At 37.3% G+C, this 25,026-nt stretch overlaps 1 long non-coding RNA gene across 1 annotated transcript; it reads right to left on the bottom strand.

Moving 5' to 3' along the window:
• Positions 1-16,039: 16,039 nt before the first annotated feature.
• On the bottom strand, positions 16,040-17,579 carry LOC147787100 (uncharacterized). The gene is made up of 3 exons (XR_015413879.1): positions 17,489-17,579; positions 17,323-17,401; positions 16,040-16,118 (listed from the first exon to the last, which is right to left on the bottom strand). It is a non-coding gene; the product is annotated as an uncharacterized LOC147787100 (long non-coding RNA).
• Between the last annotated feature and the right edge of the window lie 7,447 nt (positions 17,580-25,026).

Genomic DNA, 25,026 nt, shown 5'->3' with positions numbered 1-25,026 from the left:
CTTGCTTTGGGTGTGAGAGGTCTCAAGTTCATAATTGGATCGAATGACTATTTCTTTTTATCTAAAACCCTCTTTTTTTTTCTTTTTTTTTTCTTTTTTACTTTTTTTTTCCTTTCCTCCTCATTAGTCCTCCGAACCCTAATTAGGCATGGAGGACAAAATGGGCAAAACACTAATTTCTCAGACTTGTGTTACACAATCATTGCTCGTAGAGCGAGTATAGTGACTGGTTGAAGGAGAATCATAATGTAGGTGAGTAGTTGGTATCGTGAGGAAGAAGATGGTTTTAGTTAACCGACCTAAATTGCTTTACTGGAACCTGACCTCACCGATCCAATTGGATTGGACATAATCGTCAATTCTTACTACCCGAAGTTATATGCTATCTAAGCCTTTGTGTTGCTTTTCTAGGTTATAGCCTATAACATTGCAAGAATGTCAACCAATTAGGTGGGGGATGATGTTACGGTCATGCTCGTCCAAGGCGTATAGCTGAATGGCCACATGTCCATGCAATGCCAACTCTTTATTTGATTTCTTGTTATATTATCGTATTATTGTATTTTCTTTTGTATGACTGTTCGGCGAAACTATATCCAGGCCAGACCTCAATAGCCACAAAATGTACTATAGGGGGATGCAACTAAATGTCAACTCGACTAAGCCAAAATTTGTATGATTGTTCGGCGAAATCATGTCTAGGCCTGCCATACCTAAATCGCCTAAAAATGTACTACAGAGGGATGTGACTAATCGTTAGTTCTTCCTATCGGAAGTAATATACTATCTAAGCTACTGTATTACCTTTCTCGCTTATAGCCTATAAAATTGCTTCCAAAACCTTATTTCAAATTTTCTTACAAAATCTATTTCGAAGATCTATCTGCCCTTGTTTTCTAAAACCTTCTTCTCAAAATCGGGCCAGAGGTTTGAGCATACATTACTTGGCCCGTAGGTGACACGAATCCAAATTTGCTTGCCTCACTCGGGAGTGAATGTGGTACAATCGCTGGGCCCCGAACGGGTGAATTGTGAGATCTCACATATATTGGAGAGAGGAAAGAGTGCTAGCAAGGACATTGGGCTCCCAAGGAGGATGAATTGTTAGATCTCAAATTCATTGAAGAGGGGGGTGTGAAAACCTCTCCCTAGCCGCTCACATTTTAAAAACCTTTTGGGAAAGTCTGAAAAGGAAAGCGCAAAGAGGATTGGATTGTCACAAATGGTATCAGAGTAAGAAACTAGGTGGTATGCCAGTGAGAAAGCTGAAACTCAAAGAGGGGTGGATTGTGAGATCCCACATCGATTGGAGAGAGGAACGAGTGTTAGCGACGACGCTGGGCCCCAAAGGGGGTGGATTGTGAGATCCCACATTGATTGGAGAGAGGAACGAGTGCCAGCGAGGATGCTGGGCCACGAAAAGGGGTAGATTGTGAGATCCGACATTGATTGGAGAGAGGAACGAGTATCAGCAAGGATGCTGGGCCTCAAAGGGGGGTGATTGTGAGTTCCCACATCGATTGAAGAGAGGAATGAGTGCTAGTGAGGATGATGGGTCCGGAAGGAGGGCGGATTGTGAGATCCAACATTTGTTGGAGACGGAAACAAAACATTCTTTATAAGGGTGTGGAAACCGTAAGAACTTAAGGGGAAGTTTGAAAGGAAAAGCCTAAAGAGATAATATCTGCTAGCGGTGAGCTTGGGCTGTTACATATACTAAGTTAAAATGAAGGTTAGTCTATGGCCCTCTGATAAGTATCATAGTGTTCCAAGTGTTTCAGCTAGATCTATTACACGATCCAAGACCAAAATTATTCAATAAGCATTCATTCTTCATCGTCAAAATTGAATAGGCTCGATTCAACCTCCATCCATGTGATACAAGTTGATTCGATTAAGGAATGACCATTTAGTGGGCATTTGAACAATTGAAAGTTTGTTTTGTGGAAAGACTATAAATACCCACAAATTATTATGTAAAAGGCAGATTTTGATGAATGAAATTTAACTCTCAAATTGGGACTTTCATCCTTAGAACTTTGAGCATCATCTTTGTCATTTCTAAGTTTCATGTCGTTCTTGCTGTAGATTGCATCTGAGTCATTCAATCAAGCCTTGATCAAGTTCAATTGTGGAGTGACTTAACTTGGAACAATGTATCAAATCGTGGTTCTAGATCTTTGATCTTAAGAAGTAATCTACTTTTAGCCTCATCTTTTGGCTGTTCCAAATTTTGTATAGGAAGAGTTAATTTCTTTGATTCAAGGGTTTTGTATTCAACAAAAACTTCAATGGTTGGGCTTAGATTATGATTGTCTTATCACCACGCTCCAAAGTTCGCTCCCATCCACAACCAACTCCAAGCCTGAAAAAAAAAATGTAAACATGGAGTGAATAAAAAGTCAATAAGTAGCCTACTTGTAGGCTCTTAATGGCAACCTTAAGCTAGGATGTTATCTTTTATTGTGTCTTCAGGGTCTTGGCACTTAGAGCTTATAATCTTACCTGTCACTTACTGATCCTAAAAACTTTTTTCTAAAGTAATCTTTAGTTCTCTTCCCTTAAACACATGAGTGGTGCTATCACGATCATCTCATTCAGATTGTAAATTCAGATGCATGTATCTCATCTAAGTAAGGGAAATAGGAGACCATCCTCATCATCTTGCTCATGATACATAGTGTAGGGCATCCCACATAAAAAAAGAATAGGGGCATTGTCGCACACCGCGTGATGGGAGATAACAGTCACTTTTGGGTTTGAATCCTAGCAACTTATTTACCATGATATTCAATTGATCCTAGGTTGTAATGACCCTAAATTTTCACATACTCAGAGTCGCTACTAACGTCTCATGCTCATCTATAATGCGAAAATATAAGTCTTATATGAACAGAATTGATAACGTAAACTTCAAAAAAACGTTTAAAACAACCTCTTCTCTGGAAAACACAGCCATGGTCTTACGTGTTTAAATATGAAATACTGAAATTTAGAGAAAACAAAAACAAATACAAAATAATTTAAAACAATGAAATGCAAAACAACCTATTCTAACTTAAGACTAGAAATTTAAATATGAATCTACCCTATGCACGTGCCACAGTCTCTGCTCGCGATGTCGCCGTCCTCCGTACAAGTGCGCCTTGCCTTTACCTGAAAAATGATGTGGCACACGGCCTGAGTATTTCAAAGAATACTCAGTAAGTGGCCCCGCTATAGGGGCCATGCAAATGCAAACACATGCAATCATGATTTAGGAACCTATCTCTAATAATCTTAGGGGTGGCCTCCAGTCTCGGACAAATTGGATGTGTAGTACTTCCCTACACACGACTCACACGTGCGAGTGTGAATCCCCAGGGCGCTCGCACACCCCCTGGACCCTCTGGTCAAGCTAATCTGTAGCGACGTCTGGAGGTCAGCGGAACCCCATAGTGTCATGCGCCTCATGAACACCCTCATCTGTGTGCGTTCGCACCTGTGCGCATTCGCGCTCATCATACGGTGCGCGTCCGCACTCATCATCTCTAGGGGAAGTAGCCCTATGCTTATGAACATACAATATGCATGAGTCCCTCTAAATCCATCATAATGTCTCTTCTGACACAACCCTCTAGTCTCATCTCTTTGTTACTCTAGGTAACAGATACTCGTGGATATTTATATTAATATCATTTTCACGCTCTTAGGGTTGTGTCCTATGTCGATCTAACGACATGATGCAATATGGCACTCATCATCATATAGCATGCTCAATATGGAAAACATCATCATATTAAGGTAAACGTCACGCAATCATCATACTCATCATATTGCTACAAAGTACATCAAACATATCAAGTACGACATTCTTCAAAATATATATATACTGAGCACATCATCAAGTATCGTAACTCACACATCATCATAACTCATACATCATCATAACTCACATACCGCATTGTATGACATAGTTCATACATCATCGTAACTCATACAATTTTTAGTCTATCCTGTAGTAAGACCACTTACCTGGTTGGCCTTAGCCGAAGTATTCCCTAATTTAATTAACATAAGCTCCCGTTCCTCGTGAGCTGCTCCAAAGGTTGCTAGAGTTCGCTTCATATCAAACCGTTTGTCACCTTTCGTTAGCATTTCACATTTTAATTAATAATCCAACTAACAATGTGAAATACAGCTCTAAAACGGTCTCAGTAAAAATCGAATTCCACGTTTTAATTGTTTCTAAATTTTGGTTGGGTAGTAAAACTTAAATTGAAAACATGTCAATATTATTTCATGGTGCTTCAATCCTTCAATCCAACTATGGTTTGTTATAATATAATATTCTCTTGTTACAGATAATAATAATTTCTCACCTCTTCCATTTTCCTTCTCGCTGTTGTACCACTTTTGTTTCTCCTCTCTCTGTCTTCTTTTTCTTTCATACGAATGACTATGCAATTATAAAATAATATTCAATCAATTCTGTTTTCTCGTTACTAGTATGACTATCAATTAACAGAAGCCATTTTCAATCTTTTTTTTCTTCTCTTTCCTACAAACTACTCTCATTGACAAAAGGGATTTGCTATTCTATTTTCTACTATCTTTCTTCTCTTTCCTAAAAACTAAACTGAAGCTATTTTCAATCTATTATGTTTTCTCCTCTCTCCGAAAAGACTGTCCAATTCGATAAGTCATTTTCAATCTATTTTAATTTTCCTAAGTAGAAAGACTTATGCATCCATCAATTATGATTTTATTCTCTCTCCTAAAATGATGATTCAATTTAGATGCAATTCACAAAGCCATTTTCAATCAATTTTGATTTTCTATCCGATATCAAAAAATTTAAATAATTTAAAAAGAGATCTAACATAACTTTTCTATCTCTGACAAAAAGATAAAAGAAAAGAAGATCTAACTTACCGATTACTTTTCCATCTCTTTCCATTCCTATTAAATCTGCTTGAACTGAAGGCCATCTCCAATTTTCTCTCCCAAAATCTGTGATCTTTCCTCTTTCTTTCTCTGATTTTTCCCTTCTCAAAATCTGCCATTTTTTGTTTCTGTTTCGTTTTTTTTTTTTCAGATCATTTTGCAGTTGTAGGAGGTGTCGGGGAGATATTTGGGGAAGGTGGAGAGAGAGAGTGATAATTTACTTTTTTATTTTTTATTTTTTATTTATAATTATTATTTACTTATTCTTATTATTATCTCTTTTTTTTTCTTTTTTTTTTTTTCGGGTCGTTACATTATCTACCCCTAAAAAAAACTTTCGTCCTCAAAAGTCTCAAACTCTTGTACTAGCTCGGGGTATTTTTCTCTTATTTCGTCGTCACTCTCCCACATGGCTTCCTCGCTGTGGTGATTCTGCCCTAGTACCTTAACGAACACAATATTCCTGTTGCTTAAGGTTTTTACTTCTCTAGCTAAGATTTTTACTAGTTTTTCCTCGTAGCTCAGATTTTCATTGAGTTGGAGTGGTTCGTAGTCTATTTCGTGGATAGGGTCCGTAATGTACTTCCTCAGCCTCAACATGTGAAATACATCGTGTACTCCTAAGTGGGCTAGAGATAGGGCTAACTTATACGCTACTAGACCAACTCGCTCTAGGATCTCGAATGGTCCAATGAATTTAGGACTTAACTTGCCCTTACGTCTGAACCTCAAGACACCTTTCATAGGTGTCACCTTGAGGAATACTGGGTCTCCTATCTCAAACTCCAGGCTTTTATGCCTTACATTGGCGTAGCTTCTCTGTCTACTTTGAACGGTACGCATCCTCGCTCGAATTTTCTAGACAGCCTCATTGGTGAGTCAAACCATCTTGGGTCCTACTAACTCTCTCTCGCCTACTTCGTCCCAACATAGTGGGGACCTACACCGTTTTTCATACAGAGCCTCAAACGGTGTCATTCCAATAGTTGCTTGGAAGCTATTATTATACGAGAATTCCATCAGGTGGAGTTTGGAATCCCAACTTCCCTTAAAATCTAGTACTCAAGCGCATAACATGTCCTCTAGAATTTTGTTTAAACACTCCGTTTGTCCATCTGTTTGGGGGTGAAATTCGATACTAAAGTTGAGGCGGGTACCCAGCGCTTTTTGAAGTTTGAGCTAGAACGCTGATGTAAAGCGTGGGTCCCGATCCAACACTATAGATACTGGGACTCCATGTAGTCTTACTACTTCTTTCACATACAGCTTTGCCCAATTGTCAACTGTATATGTAGCTTTCCCAGGCAGGAAGTGTGCCGACTTGGTCAACCTATCGACAACTACCCGATCATTGTATAGCCTTTAAGCGTTTTGGGTAATCCTACTATGTTGTCCATTGCTATGCTTTCCCACTTCCACTCTAGTATGCTTAGGGGCTGCAACAACCCCGCCGCCTTTTATCTAGGAGCTTTCACTTGTTGACAAACTAAGCACTTGCTCACAAACTCGGCCACATCCCTCTTCATGCTCTTCCATCGAAAGTGTTGTTTTAAATTCATCTTTGTATCTCCTTGGTGCATGACAAATGGCGAGTTGTGACCTTCGTTAGTATTTCATTCCTTAGCTCCTCTATTGTCGAGACATATAGGCGTCCCTGATACAATAGCCCTTCATCTGAGGTCTTTGAGAATCCATTACTAGACTCTCAGCTAGCTGGCTTAAGACTTTCTGTAGGTTTGGATCCTCTCGTTGGGAGGTAACCATTCTTTGCCTAAGTGTAGGTTGCACTGTAAGTCGGGCCAGTTGTGTCATGACTCTCTCAGTCGCTACAACTATGTTGGCTCCCTCAAATTTTCTTTGTACCCTTACTTCCCTCGTAATGAGGGCCGAAGAGTGGGCCACCTTTCTACTCAAAGCGTCTGCGACCACATTTGCTTTTCCAGGGTGGTACTGGATATCTACATCGAGTCCTTCACCAATTCTAACCACATTCTCTGTCTCATATTTAACTCTTTCTGGGTGAAGAAATATATAAAATCTTGTGGTTTGGTTAAACTTTGAATTTTCTCTCCATACAAGTAGTGTCACCAAATTTTCAGCGCGAACACTACAGCGGCCAACTCCAGATCGTGGGTAGGGTAATTATCTTTGTATTCTTTTAGTTGACGGGACACGTATGCAACAACTTTAACGTGTTGCATTAACACACATCCTAGTCCATTCTTTGAAGGCATCACTATAGATTACATACTCTTCTGAGATCTTGGGAACCGTGAATACCGGGACGGTTACCAATCTCTATTTAGGTTTTGGAAGCTTGCCTCACAAGCATCATTTCATATAAATGGTACCCCTTTTCTCGTTAGCTGTGTCAAAGGCGAGGCTATTCTAGCGAAGTCCTACAAGAACCTTCAATAGTATCTCGCTAGTCCCAAGAAACTCTGTACTGATGTTACCGAAGTTGGGGGTTCCTACTTCGTGACCGCTTTGACCTTAGTAGGACCTATGGATACTCCACCCTTTGTCGCCACGTATCCTAAGAAAGAGACTTATCGTAACCAAAATTCACACTTTGAGAACTTGGCATACAACTTGTTCTCTCTTAGGGTGGCTAGGACTTTTTAAAGGTGTTGTTGGTGTTCCAAGTCTGTTGTTGAGTACACTAGGATGTCATTAATGAGCACGATCACAAAAGTGTCTAGACAGTCCTTGAACACTCGGTTCATTAACTCCATTAACACAGCTAAAGCATTGGTGAGACTAAATGACATACCACGAACTTATAGCGATCATACCTTGTCCTAAATGCTGTCTTTCGTGCGTCTTTTTCTTTACTCTTTATTTAATGATAACCTGACCGCAGGTCTATCTTAGAAAATATTGTTGCTTCTCTTAGTTGATCGAATAAGTCTTCTATTCTAGGCAGAGGGTATTTGTTCTTTATGGTTCTCTTATTTAACTCTCTGTAATCGATGCACAAACGCATCGATCCATCTTTCTTCTGAACAAACAACACTGGCGCACCCTAGGGGAATATGCTAGGTCGAATGAACCCTTTATCCCGTAAGTCTTGTAATTGCACCTTGAGTTCTTTCAAGTCTGCTAGCGCCATGCGATAGGGTGCTTTAGAAATAGGCCCAGTTCCCCGCTCGAGTTCGATGATGAAGTCGACTGCTCGGGAAGGGGGTATTCCTGGTAGGTCATCCGGATACACATTTTGGAACTCATTTACGATGAACATGTTTTCTAGAGTCTTTTCTTTTCCTCTTACATCTATGGCACATGCTAATATAGTTCAACCGCCTTGTTGGACTAATCTCTTTGCTTTCATCATCGAGACTACCTTTGGAGTAGACCCGACATTTGTGCCTTTAAATTTAAAGCTAGGTCCCACCGATGGTGAGAATATCACTTTTTTTTTTTGCGACATTCTATAATAGCATGGGTTGCAGCTAGTCAATCCATGCCTAGTACTACGTCGAAGTCGGTCATCTTTACTACTAGTAGGACTATGCTTAGAGTTCGGTCGGCTAATATTGCTTGGTCATTCTTTACTCTATCCTTAGTTACTGCGTCTACCCTCTCAGGGGCTGCTTTCCGACCATACATACAATAAGGGTTCTAATTCAAACCCTGTCTCTGATCCCTCTCGAGGTGGGCTCTCTTCAGTCTCACCTCGTCCTCTATCTCTAATAGGAGGTAGTCCTCTTCCTCGTCTTACTCTTTCGCATGGTCTGGGCAGCATGGTTCTAGAAACCAAGATAGCATCTCTTAAGTCTAAGGCTCATTACCTATGAAATTATGCTATGCATCACATCTACTAAGTTCACATCATATTGCAAACAAAATCACTCAGCATGCAACACATCACATCATGCTCTTAAATAAATACGTGAAATATCACAACAATTTCAATAACATTAACATAAAAATGCATGCAAGTTTGAAAATGTTTCTTTTTTTTTTCTTATCTTATGCAAGGCGTACCTGACGGTGACAGGGCATCGACGTTGGGACCATGGAACGTGCCAAGCCTACATTGTAGGCTAGTCTATAGAATCTAAAACCTAGAGCTCTGATACCAACTATAACGACCCTAAATTTCCACATATTTAGAGTCGCTACTAACGTCTCATGCTCTTCTATAATGCGGAAATATAAGTCTTACATGAACATAATTGATAACGTAAACTTCAAAAAAACGTTTAAAACAACCTTTTCTCTGGAAAACACAGCCATGGTCTTACGTGTTTAAATATGAAATACTGAAATTTAGAGAAAACAAAAACAAATACAAAATAATTTTAAAACAATGAAATGCAAAACAACCTATTCTAACTTAAGACTAGAAATTTAAATATGAATCTACCCTATGCACGTGCCACAGTCTCTGCTCGCGATGCCGCTGTCCTCCGTACAAGTGCGCCTTGCCTTTACCTGAAAAATGATGTGGCACACGGCCTGAGTATTTCAAAGAATACTCAGTAAGTGGCCCCGCTATAGGGGCGATGCAAACACATGCAATCATGATTTAGGGACCTATCTCTAATCATCTTAGGGGTGGCCTCTAGTCTCGGACAAATTGGATGTGTAGTACTTCCCTACACACGACTCACACGTGCGAGTGTGAATCCCCAGGGCGCTCGCACACCCACTAGACCCTCTGGTCAAGCTAATCTGTAGCGACGTCCGGAGGTCAGCGGAACCCCATAGTGTCTTGCGCCTCATGAACACCCTCATCTGTGTGCGTTCGCACCTGTGCGCGTCCGCACTCATCATCTCTATGCATGAGGTCCCTCTAAATCCATCATAATGTCTCTTCTGACACAACCCTCTAGTCTCATCTCTTTCTTTCTCTTATTTTTCCCTTCTCAAAATCGGCCATTTCTTGTTTCTGTTTCGTTTTTTTTTTTTTTTTTTTTTCAGATCATTTTGCAGTTGTAGGAGGTTTCGGGGAGATATTTGGGGAAGGTGAAGAGAGAGAGAGAGTGATAATTTACTTTTTTTTTTTTTTTTTTTTTTTAATTATTATTTACTTATTCTTATTATTATCTCTTTTTTTTTTTCTTTTTTTTTTCTTTTATTTTTTTTTGGGTCGTTACATAGGTATTCTTAGAACATGGTCTATAAATGAACATAGGCTTATACATTATATCATGGAGTAGCATCAAAACTCATTAGTTTTTAATTTAGGTAAACATTAAAGAACAACCTAACGTGATTCGATGGGCGTGAAAACTTACTAGTAACTTGATAACCCCCTTTCAAGGTCGTCTATACAGTTCCATGTTACTTAATGTCTCAAAAGTTGTAAAACGAGGTTATTTTGGGCGAATGGCATTATGGTCATTTTAAACCTCCTCTCAGTTTACCATCTTAGGAATATTCAATGGCTACCAAATTTCATACGTTGGGTTAACTTAGAATAATATGTCGAGTATTAAAATTTAATAAGAAGCGGAGCTTATTTATGGGGTTAATTTAATGTTACTTAATTTTTTAGCAAAACGTCTAGTTTTTCCCTTACCTCACGATTCTTAATATTTTTCTTTCATGTACCATTAATTCACATTTGACTTAGGGTATATATTTAAATTCAAGTGATTTCCATACGTATTTTCTAAGAAAGCTTCTTGTGTTCGATTTTCTCCAAATTTTCTTTGGCAACTTCCTTAGTGAGTCTTGTTTGAGCCGTGGGTAGCAAATGGGTCACCAACCGAAAGGAATGATGGGCTGTGGGTTGTCTGTAGTGATGGGTGGCTGAAGTTCAAACCAAATCTGACCATATCCCGTTGTCTTCTTCGCCTGATTCACGAGTCTTTCTGTCTACCTTTCTCTTTCTTCTCGAGACCTTTTGACTCCATTTTTTCTGTCACTCCTCCATTTAGATCTCAACTATGGTGAGTTCCTATTGGCTTGCTTTATGCTCCCACGCCGTTGTACTGTCTTGTACGCATCTACACAATGCCACTATCTTTGTACCTTAGTATTAACAAATTTTAAGTTTGCTGACAGTGAAAAAAAGTGCAAGGCACAATGTGAATGCGAGTATCTTATCATGGGTATGGTTGGATTCATGTGATAAGGCAACCCTAATCCAAACCCCAACGATCCAAGCTTTTGTTGAAGCAAGAACCCTTGAATAAATGAAATTAACACCTCTTTATACAAAATTCCTATCAACCAAAAGATAAGGCTAGAATTAGATTATTAAGAACGAAGATCTAGAAGCAAGATTTGGAACCTTGTTCTAAATTGAGTCACTCCACAATCCAACCTAACCAAGGCTTGATTGAATGGCTCAAATAAAATCTACAACAAGAATTGCTTGAAACTTAGAAATGGCAAGGATGATGCTCGGATTTCTAAGGGTGAAAGTCTCAATTTGAGATCTCAATTTCATTCGTTCACACTCTAATTTTATTTACCGTCTCTCCACAAAAGAAGTTAGTGGTAGTGATTCAATCATGATCCCCTTCTAAATCCCCACAAAAGACTAGGTCAATTTGACCATTACAAACTTTATGAAATTAAAAATAATAAATAATGTTTTCTAACAACTCATAAAATGATGCTTGCAACTTCATTCTCTCTTCAATCGTGCAAATAATCACTTCTAAAGCTCCAAATGGTCATTCCTCAATTCAATCACCTTGTAACACATGAAATGATGGTTGAACCGAGTCTATCCAATTTTGTAAATGAAGTATGAATGCTTGTTGAATCTTCTTGACCTTAGATGGTGTAATAGGTACAGTTGGAACATTTGGAACACCGTGATTCTTATCATCATGGGCTAAAAAAGAATAGTAGAATAATTGGACAAAGAAAATACTTCTTTTAAGTGCCTTTTTAACCATATTTATGATGGTTGGGTTGAATAAGAATGGTAGAATAATTGTAAACTGATCTAATATATTAATTGATTTTAATATCTTGAACCCCTGTCAAATACAAAACTAAAAAAAGAAGGGAGAACCCATCAATCATTTTCAAAGTTTTTAAAATATATAAAGATACTATTTATTTTATTAAGTTCAGAGATTTATTACACACAAAATTTGTAAATATTTTTGGTCCCATGGTCTAGTGATTAGGACATTGAACTTTGAATTTAGTAACATAAGCTCAAATCTCGACCTATTTTATGTTTGTGAGTAGTAATTTAAAGTTTATTCTTTTTTCTTCGAAATCTTATTATCAACAAATTCCATTACTAAAAGTAAGAGTGAAACAAGTGAGAAAGTATCTTAATATAAATATAAGGAGGAAATTCCTCCGTTTTCCTAGATTTCAATACTCTCTTTCTTTATTAAAAAAAAGTAATGATTATACATTCAATAAAACAATATTTTGTTTTATTTTGGTGTAAGAGGTCCCGAGTTCAATTCTTGAAATGCCCCTCTAAGTTAACGTCAATGACCCTTCTCAATATTATGAGTAACTTTAATGACGGATCTGTGGCCATAAACGGATTCCTCGTAATTGGAATCGAAGCATGTTTGTTGACTTTGATGGATTTGCATTTAAGACTATCAATAGTCACCGATCCAGTTGGACTAAACAAAATAGGTTTTTTTGACTGACGTTAATCCAATTGAACTAAATTTCCTTTTTTCTTCCTCTCAATTTAAACTTTCGGACTCATTTTGTCGTGATTTCATGACAATTCGACTCAATTTATGACCCAATAGAAAATTTGAAAATTATTGAAGGCCGAACCAAGTTCAAGAAGTCAACATACAAACAAATAGACAAATGGAAGTTTATGCAAGAAATACTTAGAGAAGGCATTAGGATTGGGCATATGATGATTTGGCATGAATAATGAACAAATTGAGCATGAGATTTGATAGCTAAGGCTAGGAAACTCGAGTATTTGAGTGATTTAGCCAATGATATGATTAAGAGTCTTCCGCATATATGAATCAAACTCTAAGGTTGATTTGTTGAAGACCATAGCATGAATTGTATGATAATTTTGTGATTTATTGAGCAGGTGAGCTTGATTATGCCTTGTTGTCCATAGATTTGCCTGATGAGAGGGTTAAGAACAAGGTTATGCCAACTTTATTTTTCCCTGGATATATGTTACATGCCCTAAAGTAAATTAATGACTTATGGTTGAGTTAAAAAATAGTTAGTTGGCAGGGATATTAACCAATTAGGTGGGAGAGAATGTCACAGCCATGCTCGTCCAGGACATGTTTCCAATGTCACGCCAAGCCCTTTATTTGATTTCATATTATATTGTCTTACTATTGTATTTTCTGTTATATTATTGTTCCGTGAAATCATATCTAAACTATTCAGACCTAAATCGCCTCAAAATGTACTATAGGGAGATGTGCCTAGTCATCAACTCTCCCTCCCCAGAATTTGTATGATTGTTCGAAGAAATAACGTCAACGCCTGTCAGACCTGAATTGCCTTAAAATGTACTATAGGGAGTGCAAGTAATCGTCAATTCTTACTACCCTCGTGTTACTTTTCTCATTTATAGCCTATAACATTGCTTTGAAAGCCTTTTTTCAATCTTGCTTTCAAACTCTCTTTCAAAAATCTCTCTACCGTCGTTTTCTAAAACATTCTTCTCAAAATTTGGCCAGAGACTTCAACATAGGTTGCCCGGCTGTAGGCGATGTGAATCCGAATTGGCTTTCCAAAAGTGACTTAAAAATTTAACATCCCTATCACTAACAATGATTCCAGGGATTTCACATAATCTTACTACTTCCCTAAAGAATAAACCTGCAACATGCTTTGCATCATTAGTCTTGTTGCATGCAATAAAATGAATCATTTTACTAAATCGGTCTACCACAACAAAAATACTATCACAATTTTTAGTGTGTTGCAAACAAAGAACAAAATCCATAAATATATTAAGTTTGTTAGGGCAATATACAATCCATTTGGTTGATTTAGCTTCTTTGCATTTAAACACATTGGCTACAAAAAAATTATTAACATCATGCTTCATTTTCGGCCAAAAGAAGTGTCTATGTAACATATTATAAGTTTTATATATCCCAAAATGTCTCATTAAGCCATGTGTGCTCCTCTTCAAGCAAAGCTCTTATAGAGCATTTAGGAATACACAACTTGCTTTTCCTAAAAGCAAATCTTCTACCATAAAGTTTGTTTTGACCCGTAAGATACTTCAAGCTTTCATGATCAGAGTGGATACATATTTCTCTATGCCATAAGTAGTGTTGTCACACCTGCCATGTGCGAACCAAAGCAAACAAGTCTTTATCATAGTAGGATAGTTCAATGCTACAACATTTAGTTTTTCACTAAAATACACCAAAGATTTTTCTTCTTGCATAAAACAGCACTTATGCATAAACCACTCATCACATTCCATCTCAAAAGTTTTATGAAGGTCAGGAAAAACAAGTAATGGTACATTATTAATTTCTTCTTAAGTACATTGAAGGCATTCTCTTGCATTTTTTCCCATTTAAAAACATTCTTTTTTCACTCCATCCTTCAAGGGTGCTAAAACTTTTTATAAATCTATTATAAAAGCTAACTCACTCATGAAAACTCCAAACTTCACTTACATTTTTTTTTTTTTTTGTGGGTTGGCAAATCCCTAATGATTTTATCTCTTTTATCTACTCTTATTAAAATTAGCATGAAATTTCTATGACTTAACATGCTATACATACTCCAGCAAAGTTTTCGAATAAATTAAAATATCATCAAAATACACAACAACATGCATTCCCAAATATTCTCTCAAAACAGTATTCATTAAATGCATAAATGCACTAGGAGCATCAGTTAACCCAAAAGGCATAACTAGTCATTCATACCATCTAAACTTAATTTTGAAAATTGTTTTCCATTCATATCCTACATGTATTCTAATTTGATGATATCCAGATTTCAAAACAATCTTTATAAATAAACACGAACCATGCAATTCATCAAACATATCGTATAGCCTAGGAATAGAATGTCAATACTTAATAGAGATTTTGTTGATGACTCTATTATCCATGCATATGAGCCAAGTTTCATCTTTCTTTGGTACCAGTAAGACTTATACAGAACATGGACTCAAACTTTCTTATAAATAGCCCTTCTCCATGAGCTCCTTCACTTTCCTTTGAACTTCTTTAGTCTCAGTTAGATTGACTCTATAAGCTAGCTTATTAGGAATGACAACCCCCAGAATGAAGTCTATTTTATGTTCAATATTTCTAAGGGAGGTAGTTCTTTCGGTACTTCATCTTGAAACACGCCATCAAATTCCTGTAAAAGAGATTAAAACACTAGGCAAAGACAAGTTGTTATCGTTAGAGACCAAATATTGGTCCTTGTACATAAGTACAAAGATGGTTTTTTGTGAAAACATTGTCCTTCTCACCATAGCCAAACAACTCACTTTCTTTCTTTTTCAATTTTCATCTCTTTTTTTCATTTTGTTTTTACTAATTTTTCACTCAATTCTTGTTTTTCTTTCCATCTTTCTCCACAAACATATTCTTTTTTTCTCAAACTTTAATTGATCAACAAATACATTTGCAGAACTCAAAAGTACAAGAGTAGTTCATCTTTTATGAAAGAATGCCTATTCAAATAACCATCATACATGACCTTCCTATCAAATTGCCAAGGTTGACCAAGCAATATGTCTCTAGCAAGCATTGGAAACACATCACAAAGAACTTTATATTTATATTTTTTCAAGGTAAAAGATATTAAAGCTTGAGAAACTACCTTCATTGTTCCCCTATCATTGAGCCATTGAAACTTGTAAGGTTTAGGATGGTGTTGGGTTGAAATTTGTAACATTTTGATCAACATGTGTCACGACCCGATTTTCGAGGCTTCGAAAAATCGAACTCGTGACTAAAAGGACGAAATCGAAAACAAACAAAAATAAAAGAAAAGAAAAGAAAAGCAAAGTAAAAGGATAAAATTACCAATCAATTAAAACAAAAGAGAAAGAAGATTTGTTTCGAAAATATTACAAAGAAAATTGCAAATGTAAAAATGAAATACAAAATTAAAATCAAATATTTCAAATGGAAAATACAATTATGAAGAAAATTACAAAAGACTCTAAATATGAAAACGAACAAAGGACTCTAAAAGACCGACCAAGACTGACGCTCCGGAACGACACCCCTCTGTGACCGCACAGCTCTCGAACACCTCCCCGTATCGACTGGTACCTGAAAAAAAAAGGGGAGAAAGGGGTGAGTATAAAAATATACTCAGTAAGCAGCCTACTTGTAGGCTCTTTTCGCATCCTTATCTTGGTAGGTAACCACGATCTTTCTCGGATTTCTAAGGAGAGTGATCTAAGCTACAACTCTCCTTTCTGTATCATAAAAGGCTTGCCCATCTTATGCAGTGAAATGATCAGTGTCCTGAGGTGAGGCGCGACCTCATAAGCAAATCTGAGGGGATCGTATGGCTGGATCTGAATACGTGACTCTCTCTCTGAACATCATCCGTGGAGGTTAACTGACGACCCTCACACGGGACCATACATCCACAAAACGTGGTGCGACCCCCTATGTGCCGGTCAGCTACTGAGTCATCCTAAGTGGCTCCACGTCCCCCGCTCAGGGACGGGTTTCTACGGCCCAGGAGTCCTGTTCAGAAGACCCCTTAGCTATCACCACTAGGTCTGGGCACCTGTCACACTTCCCTATCCGGATCTGCAAAGCTCAACGATCACCGTACCGGAGCTCTGTCTCGACGGTATGGTATCGGAGGAGAGAGGGAAGTGCAGGTTCTGATGACACTATCTTCCTTGCTCAACTCTAACGGGCTACCTACAGTTACCGTGGTGACCTATTATTCTTTCTAGGGTGGAACTTGGTGCCTTAGACTTAGATTCGTGTTTCTCTAGGATTCTCGTGCCTGGTGTCACAAACCTATCGGGTTTGGAATTCTGGGTTCTGGTTCCGCCGATAATCATTTCGCGGGTCTAATTGCACGGTATTCTAGAGGTCCCCCAATCTAGGGTCTCATCTAGCCTACTTAGCCATAAGCGTCCTAATCTAAGCTCATAGTTTCTTCCTATTCATCAAGAAAGATAATATAAGCAATCATCATACAATAGAGTTTACACGCAGCGGTTCATACAAAATTATCAAACATGCTCAACGGGAAGATAACGTCCATCTTTACCCGGAGCGCAGATTTCACAAGTTTCCCAACCTCCTCATGCATACATACATTATCAGAGTCTCAACCAATACAGATTTAATACACATTTTGTATCTAGCTTTCCATAATCATCTTATATTCGCAGTTTCTATAATAACACGCTAAGTCCGGCTAGCTAATTTCATAGGTGGTAGCATGCATACTTGTTCCTAGCGGTTCCTACAAGTACTGCTCGTGGGAATCCAAATGGCTACTTACATGGTTGACGCGTGCCTTCCCAAGCTCGAATTATTTGCCGGAAAAGGTTCCAAAAATTATGGAATTTCCTCGATAGGTCCTAATTCACATAAAAATAGGATCAGAGTTGAAATCGGTGCGAAAAACAAGCAAACGGAGGTCGAACGGAGGGAAAAAGATCACCCACGCGCTTACACGCGCCTGCACGCGCTCTGGAGGGTGTTTTACGCGCGGCTTTCTACGCGCGCGTGTCCACGCGCTTCTTTCTGTGCAGTCGCGGGTCGAGACGGGTCGATTCGGATAGGTCGGAGCGGTCTCGGGCGGTTCGGTTCGCGTGCGGAGCGCCGGTTCGGACTCGGGCCGACCCGGTTGCGCACGCCTGATGCCTTCTCTCTCCTGCATTTTTTCCAAATTTTCAAGAAACCGTGAGTTTTGCGTTTTCGATCCATTTTCTTCTGATTTTCTTATCTTTTAATCCGTAATCCATATCAACAAAGTTTCTTCACGAAAGTTGTAGATCTCATATTCTACTCCCTCGAAAGAATTTCCTTAAATTTTCTGATGATCACAGATCTTATTATTTGAGTTCAAATTCGGAGAAAAACACGAGTTCTTACCGAAAATCACGTTATCTTTAAACTCCGATTTCGAACGCCGATCTTGGCCGCCTCCACTCCAGAACTTAACCAGATAGCGCTGTTGAGGGTAAGAGTCCAAGGATCAACCCAAAACGTTGCTAGCACACGAAAATCTTGATGACTTCTCAATGTAGATACTCGTGGACTAACCTGAAGTTCTTGAACGTTTTGTCGAAATAGGAAGGAGCGATTCGTGAGAGCACCTTGCCTCGAGCTATTTGACGGTTTAGATTGGGGACTCGGTTCTCTGGCGTCGGTTCTGATCCGATCTCCTATGGCGATTTGTCATCTCTGTTCTTCCTCTCTCCCAAACCCTAACTTCTTCTCCTTTCTCCATTCTCTCTCTTTTTCTTTTCTTTTCTCTCTCTTTCTTCTTGGAGCCCAAACAACTAGACCCCTTGGATAAGAGTAGGGGCAAAATGACCATTTTGCCCCTATGTTGTTATTTTTATTTTATTTATTTATTCATCTAAAAATTCGGGTATTACAACATGGTACTTAGTACATTGGTGCAACTTTCACTATCAATGACAAGACTACAAGAAGTCTCCTTGACTAAAATACCGTGTGTGAAATAGGTTATCTCTTTGATCATCAACATCATTGCCTATGTTCCCACGACGTTGTAGTGTCTTGTACCTACACAATTCGACCATCTTTATACCTCAGTATTCAAAAATAGTAAATTTGCTGACAGTGAAGAAAAGCGCAAGGGACGACGTGAATACGAGTATCTTACCGTAGGTATGCTCGAAGTCATGGACTGAAAAGGAATGGTAGAATAATTGCGCGAAGAAAATACTTCTTTCACTATTTTTTAACCATATTTATGATGGTAGGGCTAAAAAAGAATGGTAGCATAATTGTAAACTTGACCTAATATATTAATTAACTTTGATGTGTTGAAACCCTATCAAATATAAAACTTAAAAAACGAGGACACGTGGGTAATTTTCAAAATTTTGAAAGTATATGAAGATACTATTTATTTTTGAAGTTTAGAGATTTATTAGACACAAATTTTGTAAATATTTGTGGTCCCCTAGTCTTGTGGTTAGGACATTGGACTTTGAATAGAAATTGACAATTCAATTTTGGAACTAAAAGGTAGGTGATAAAATAATGATTATACATTCAATAAAACATAATAAAATAATGATTATACATTCAATAAAACATAACAAATAATGTCAAATATATGGGCATTTGGTCTAGTAGTATAATTCTTGGAATTGCGCCTCTTTAAATCTAGACAAATGATATTATTGTGTTGCGTTCCCATGCAATACCAAACCCAAAATAATATTGCTCTCAAAATCTATTTTGAAAATCATTCCCCTTTTTAAATCTAGACAAATGATATTATTGGGTTGCTTTCCCATGCAATACCAAACCCAAAATAACATTGCTCACAAACTCTATTTTGAAAATCTCTCTGCTTTTTTTTTTTTTTTTCATAGAATCTTGAGTGACTGTCGCTCAATGCAAAGTTTGCTGCTAAGAAAAGTGCGATTGTGACACCTTGCATGCATTATTCAAGTCTAAAATTGGTAGGAATAGAGATCTTAATTGGTGGCACTAGGGGAGCTTCCAGCTAGCATCTAGTAGTAGGCACATGTAGATTTACAAAGAGACCTGAGAGGCTACTCGAGAGCGAGGGCTTCAACATACCTGTTTTATCAACTCTAAAGCGAGATAGACGAGGGCAGCCTAACCTATCTACAAATAGCGCGATGGATAGATGGACCCTAGAATAACATATGTACAAATAGCGTGATGGATAGATGGACCCTAGAATAACAGAACATGAGGTTAGGTACACAATGAAACCATAAGTTAACCCCGTGGGGGTGACCTTGCACCTTTAGATTAAGTGTGTTTAGGGGATGAGACTTGATGAGCCCAATGAGACTAAAACCCTTACGACGTCAAACTAGGTGTCTTTAGGGTATAAGACTTGATGAGCCCAATAAAGCTAGAACTGAACCATGACTCCTTATATTTTGCCAGCTCATGGAGCATGATGAGCACATAGTTTGAGAATCCTAATTAGGAGGAGATGAGATGAGAGCTTATAAGTAAGTTACTTACTAAGTATTTTTTATACTCACTTTTGCTATACTTTATTTTTTAGGTGAATCATAGGCCACCGATAGTAAGACCACTTACTTGGTTGGCCTAGGCCAAAGCTACTACGACCCTTTAATGCTAGTTTAACATTGGTCTCTAAAATTAAATTCTATCTAGGAGTCCAATATCATAAATTAGAACTCTAATATGAGAATTGGCTCACGTAGTTTTGCATAAAATAATTTAAACTAGCTACGTCTAATTATGCATAAATACTTTAAACTTACTCCAAAAATATTGATCTTAAATGCTTCCTAATAATTGAAACTAGAAGCAAAGGTTTGATTGTATCAAATCTAAGCTGAATCAGCCAAAATACAACCTTGAGCGATAAAAAAGTGTACTCTTCGATTGACTCAAACCGTTCAATGAGGATGATAAAATAACATGGGGGCGGAGCTCCCTTCTATAGTCGAGGTCACCCTACCACTTCTCAACTTTAGCAGCAATGTCAGACAAAGTTTCCATCTTTTTGTTCTTTTGGTTATTACAATAATAATGTCATTTAATCAATAAAATAAATAACATGAATTTAAATAAAATAAATAAATAATAAAATAAAATATTTTTCTATTCTAGCCTAAGGACTACAAAAAAAAAATATATGTATCTACCCTAGCTTCAGTCTCATGGCCGTCACTACGACGTAGTCATCCGTACATAAATGTTTTACCTTTATGTAGTCATACCTTGAATATTTTTGTTCAAAAAGAGACTAAAAATAATATAACATATTAACAGACTTATTAAAAGAAAAGAAAGAAGGCATACTGCAACGTGTTTAATATATATATATATATATATATATATATATATATATATATATATATATATATATATATATATGTGTATTAAAATAAAAATAACAAAATAAAGAAAAAAAAATGACCACCTCCTTTAATCTCTCTGTCATCCCCTAAAATATCTCCTTCATCTAGTATCAATAATTCACCAAAAACAGAAATAGAAAGAAAATATTTTTCTGGAGGAAAAAAATGCATATAATGGAGAGAGGGTTATACACTAATGGAGAGATCGGGAAGGAAGGTAGATAATGGAGAGATGGTAGGCAGAAGAGAGAGATGTCATTTGAAAAGGTTAGTATTCATATTTACCTTTTCCTTTCTAAGAAGGATATTAGCAATTATTTAGTATCAATAATTCACCAAAAACAGAAATAGAAAGAAAATATTTTTCTGGAGGAAAAAAATGCATATAATGGAGAGAGGGTTATACACTAATGGAGAGATCGGGAAGGAAGGCAGATAATGGAGAGATGGTAGGCAGAAGAGAGAGATGTCATTTGAAAAGGTTAGTATTCATATTTACCTTTTCCTTTCTAAGAAGGATATTAGCAATTATTTAGTATCAATAATTCACCAAAAACAGAAATAGAAAGAAAATATTTTTTTGGAGGAAAAAAATGCATATAATGGAGAGAGGGTTATACACTAATGGAGAGATCGGGAAGGAAGGCAGATAATGGAGAGATAGTAGGCAGAAGAGAGAGATGTCATTTGAAAAGGTTAGTATTCATATTTACCTTTTCCTTTCTAAGAAGGATATTATCAATTATTTACATCTGAGTTAGAAATTTAGAAATTATCCGTGAATGATCTGAATTAGAAATTATCTATCCTAACCAGAGTACATTAAAATTGGTCAAGGAATAGATAGATAAGAAAGAGAGGAAGATAGGGAAAAGAAAGATCTGGAAGACATATTCAAATTAAAAGAAAGAACAAGATTTGGAAAACATGATGAAAATGAAGATAGGGAAAAAGAAGATTTGGAAAACATATTCAAATAAAAAAAAAAAAAGACTTGGCCAAAACTAAAAGGAAGATCTGGAAAACATATTCAAATAAAAAAAAACCTAAGATTTGGGAATAGTAAAGCCAAAAAAAAATATGGGAATAGAATTAAACTGCGGAACAAAATTAAACTATTTGGAAAACAGGATGAGAAGGAAGATAGGGAAAAGGAAGATTTGGAAAACATATTCAAATAAAAAAAAAAGATTTGACCAACAGTAAAAGGAAGATCTGGAAAACATATTCAAATAAAAAAAAACCTAAGATTTGGGAATATGCGGAACAAAATTAAACTATTTAGATATAGGAGTAAAATTAAACCCCTTCTAATAAACGGCTTAAAAGAATTATAAAGAATTATAGAGAGTGATTAAAAGAATTAGATTTAAATTGCTTAAAATAATTAGATATGGAGGTAGAATGGAAGGACTCAAAAGAATTAGAGTTCAAAGAAAAAAAACAAAAGAGAGAAGATTTTAGGAAAGAAAAGAAAATTAGAACGGGTTGTTCAAATACTGTAAACATAATTAAAATATATGAAATAAGTGAGGAAAGGAAAATGGAAAATATGAGAAATTATTATATTTGTATCTATAGGATATAACATTAAAGGTTGAATTATACAAGCCACTTGAAATATTAATAATATTGACATATTATTAATTTAAGTTTTAAGTTTTATTGTCCTATATAATTTAGAAACAATGAAAACATGGAATTCGATTTTTATTGAGATCGTTTAGAGCCGTATTTCACACGGTTTGTTAGATTATTAATTAAAATGTGAAATACTAACAAAAGGTGACGAACGATGTGATAGGAAGCAAACCTTGGCAACATTTGGTGTAGTTCTGGAGGAACGGGAGCTTACGTTAAATAAATTAGAGAATACTTTGGCTAAGGCCAACCAGGTAAGTGGCCTTACTATAGGATAGGCTAAAAATTGTATGAGTTACGACGTTGTATGAACTATGTCGTACGATGCGGTATATGAGTTATGATGATGTATGACTTATGATGATGTGTGGGTTATGATACCTGATGATGTGCTCAGTATATATATATTTTGATGAATGTCGTACTTGATATGTTTGATACACTTTGTGGCAATATGATGAGTATGATGATTGCGTGACGTTTACCTTCATATGATGATGTTTTCCATATTGAGCATGTCATATGATGATGAGTGCCATATTGCATCATGTCGTTAGATCGACATAGGACACAACCTTAAGAGCGTGAAAATTATATTAATATAAATATCCACGAGTATGTGTTACCTAGAGTAACAAAGAGATGAGACTAGAGGGTTGTGTCAGAAGAGACATTATGATGAATTTAGAAGGACCTCATGCATATTGTATGTTCATAAGCATAGGGCTACTTCCCCTAGAGATGATGAGTGTGGACGCGCACCGTGTGATGAGCGCGTATGCGCACAGGTGCGAAAGCACACAGATGAGGGTGTTCATGAGGTGCATGACACTATGGGGTTCCGCTGACCTCCGGACGTCGCTACAGATTAGCTTGACCAGAGGGTCCAGGGGGTGTGCGAGCGCCCTGGGGATTCACACTCGCACGTGTGAGTCGTGTGTAGGGAAGTACTACACATCCAATTTGTCCGAGACTGGAGGCCACCCCTAAGATGATTAGAGATAGGTCCCTAAATCATGATTGCATGTGTTTGCATTTGCATGGCCCCAATAGTGGGGCCACTTACTGAGTATTCTTTGAAATACTCCCACATCGTTTTTCAGGTAAAGGGCAAGGTGCACTTGTACGGAGGATGGCGGCATCGCGAGCAGAGACTGTGGCACGTGCATAGGGTAGATTCATATTTAAATTTCTAGTCTTAAGTTAGAATAGGTTGTTTTGCATTTCATTGTTTTAAATTATTTTGTATTTGTTTTTGTTTTCTCTAAATTTCAGTATTTCATATTTAAACACGTAAGACCATGGCTGTGTTTTTCAGAGAAGAAGTTGTTTTAAACGTTTTTTTTTTTTAGTTTACATTATCAATTATGTTTATGTAAGAGTTATATTTTCGCATTATAGATGAGCATGAGACGTTAGTAGCGACTCTAAGTGTGTGGAAATTTAGGGTCGTTATAGTTGGTATCAGAGCTCTAGGTTTTAGATTTTGTAGACTAGCCTACAATGTAGGCTTGGCACGTTCCATGGTCCCAACGTCGATGCCCCGTCACCGTCAGGTACGCCTTGCACAAGATAAGAAAAGAGAAATGTTTTCAAACTCGCATGCATTTTTATGTTAATGTTACTGAAATTGTTATGATATTTCACGTATTTATTTAAGAGCATGATGTGATGTGTTGCATGCTGAGTGATTTTGTTTGCAATATGATGTGAACTTAGTAGATGTGATGCATAGCATAATTTCATAGGTAATGAGCCTTAGACTTAAGAGATGCTATCTTGGTTTCTAGAACCATGCTGCCTAGACCATGCGAAAGAGTAAGACGAGGAAGGGGACTACCTCCTATTAGAGATTGAGGACGAGGTGAGGCTAAAGAGAGCCCACCTCGAGAAGGATCAGAGACAAGTTTGAATTTGAACCCTTATGGTATGTATGTTCGGCAAGCAGCCCTGAGAGGGTAGACGTAGTAACTAAGGATAGAGTAAAGAATGATCAAGCAATAGTGGCCGACCAAACTCTAAGCGTAGTCCTAATAGTAGTAAAGATGACCGACTTCAACGTAGTACTAGGCATGGATTGACTGGTTACAAACCATGCTATTATAAAATGTCGCAAAAAAAAAAAAAAGAAAAAAAAAAGTGATATTCTCACTATTAGTGGGACCTATCTTTAAATTTAAAGGCACAAATATTGGGGCTACCCCCAAAGGTAGTCTCGATGATGAAAGCAAAGAGATTAGTCCAACAAGGCGGTTGGACTATATTAGCATGTGCCGTAGATGTAAGAGGAAAAGAAAAGACCCTAGAAAACGTGTCAATCATAAACGAGTTTTCAGATGTGTATCCGAATGACCTACTTGGAATACCCCCTTCTCGAGCGGTCGACTTCATCATCGAACTCGAGCTGGGAACTGGGCCTATTTCTAAAGCACCCTATCCATGGCGCTAGCAGAATTGAAGGAACTCAAGGCGCAATTACAAGACTT

Source organism: Cucurbita pepo, chromosome 18, assembly GCF_057944985.1.
Source record: "Cucurbita pepo subsp. pepo isolate OVF chromosome 18, ASM5794498v1, whole genome shotgun sequence".
NCBI lineage: Eukaryota > Viridiplantae > Streptophyta > Magnoliopsida > Cucurbitales > Cucurbitaceae > Cucurbita > Cucurbita pepo.
Note: the sequence above shows the minus strand (reverse complement) of the source record. Positions and strands in the feature narration are given on the sequence as shown.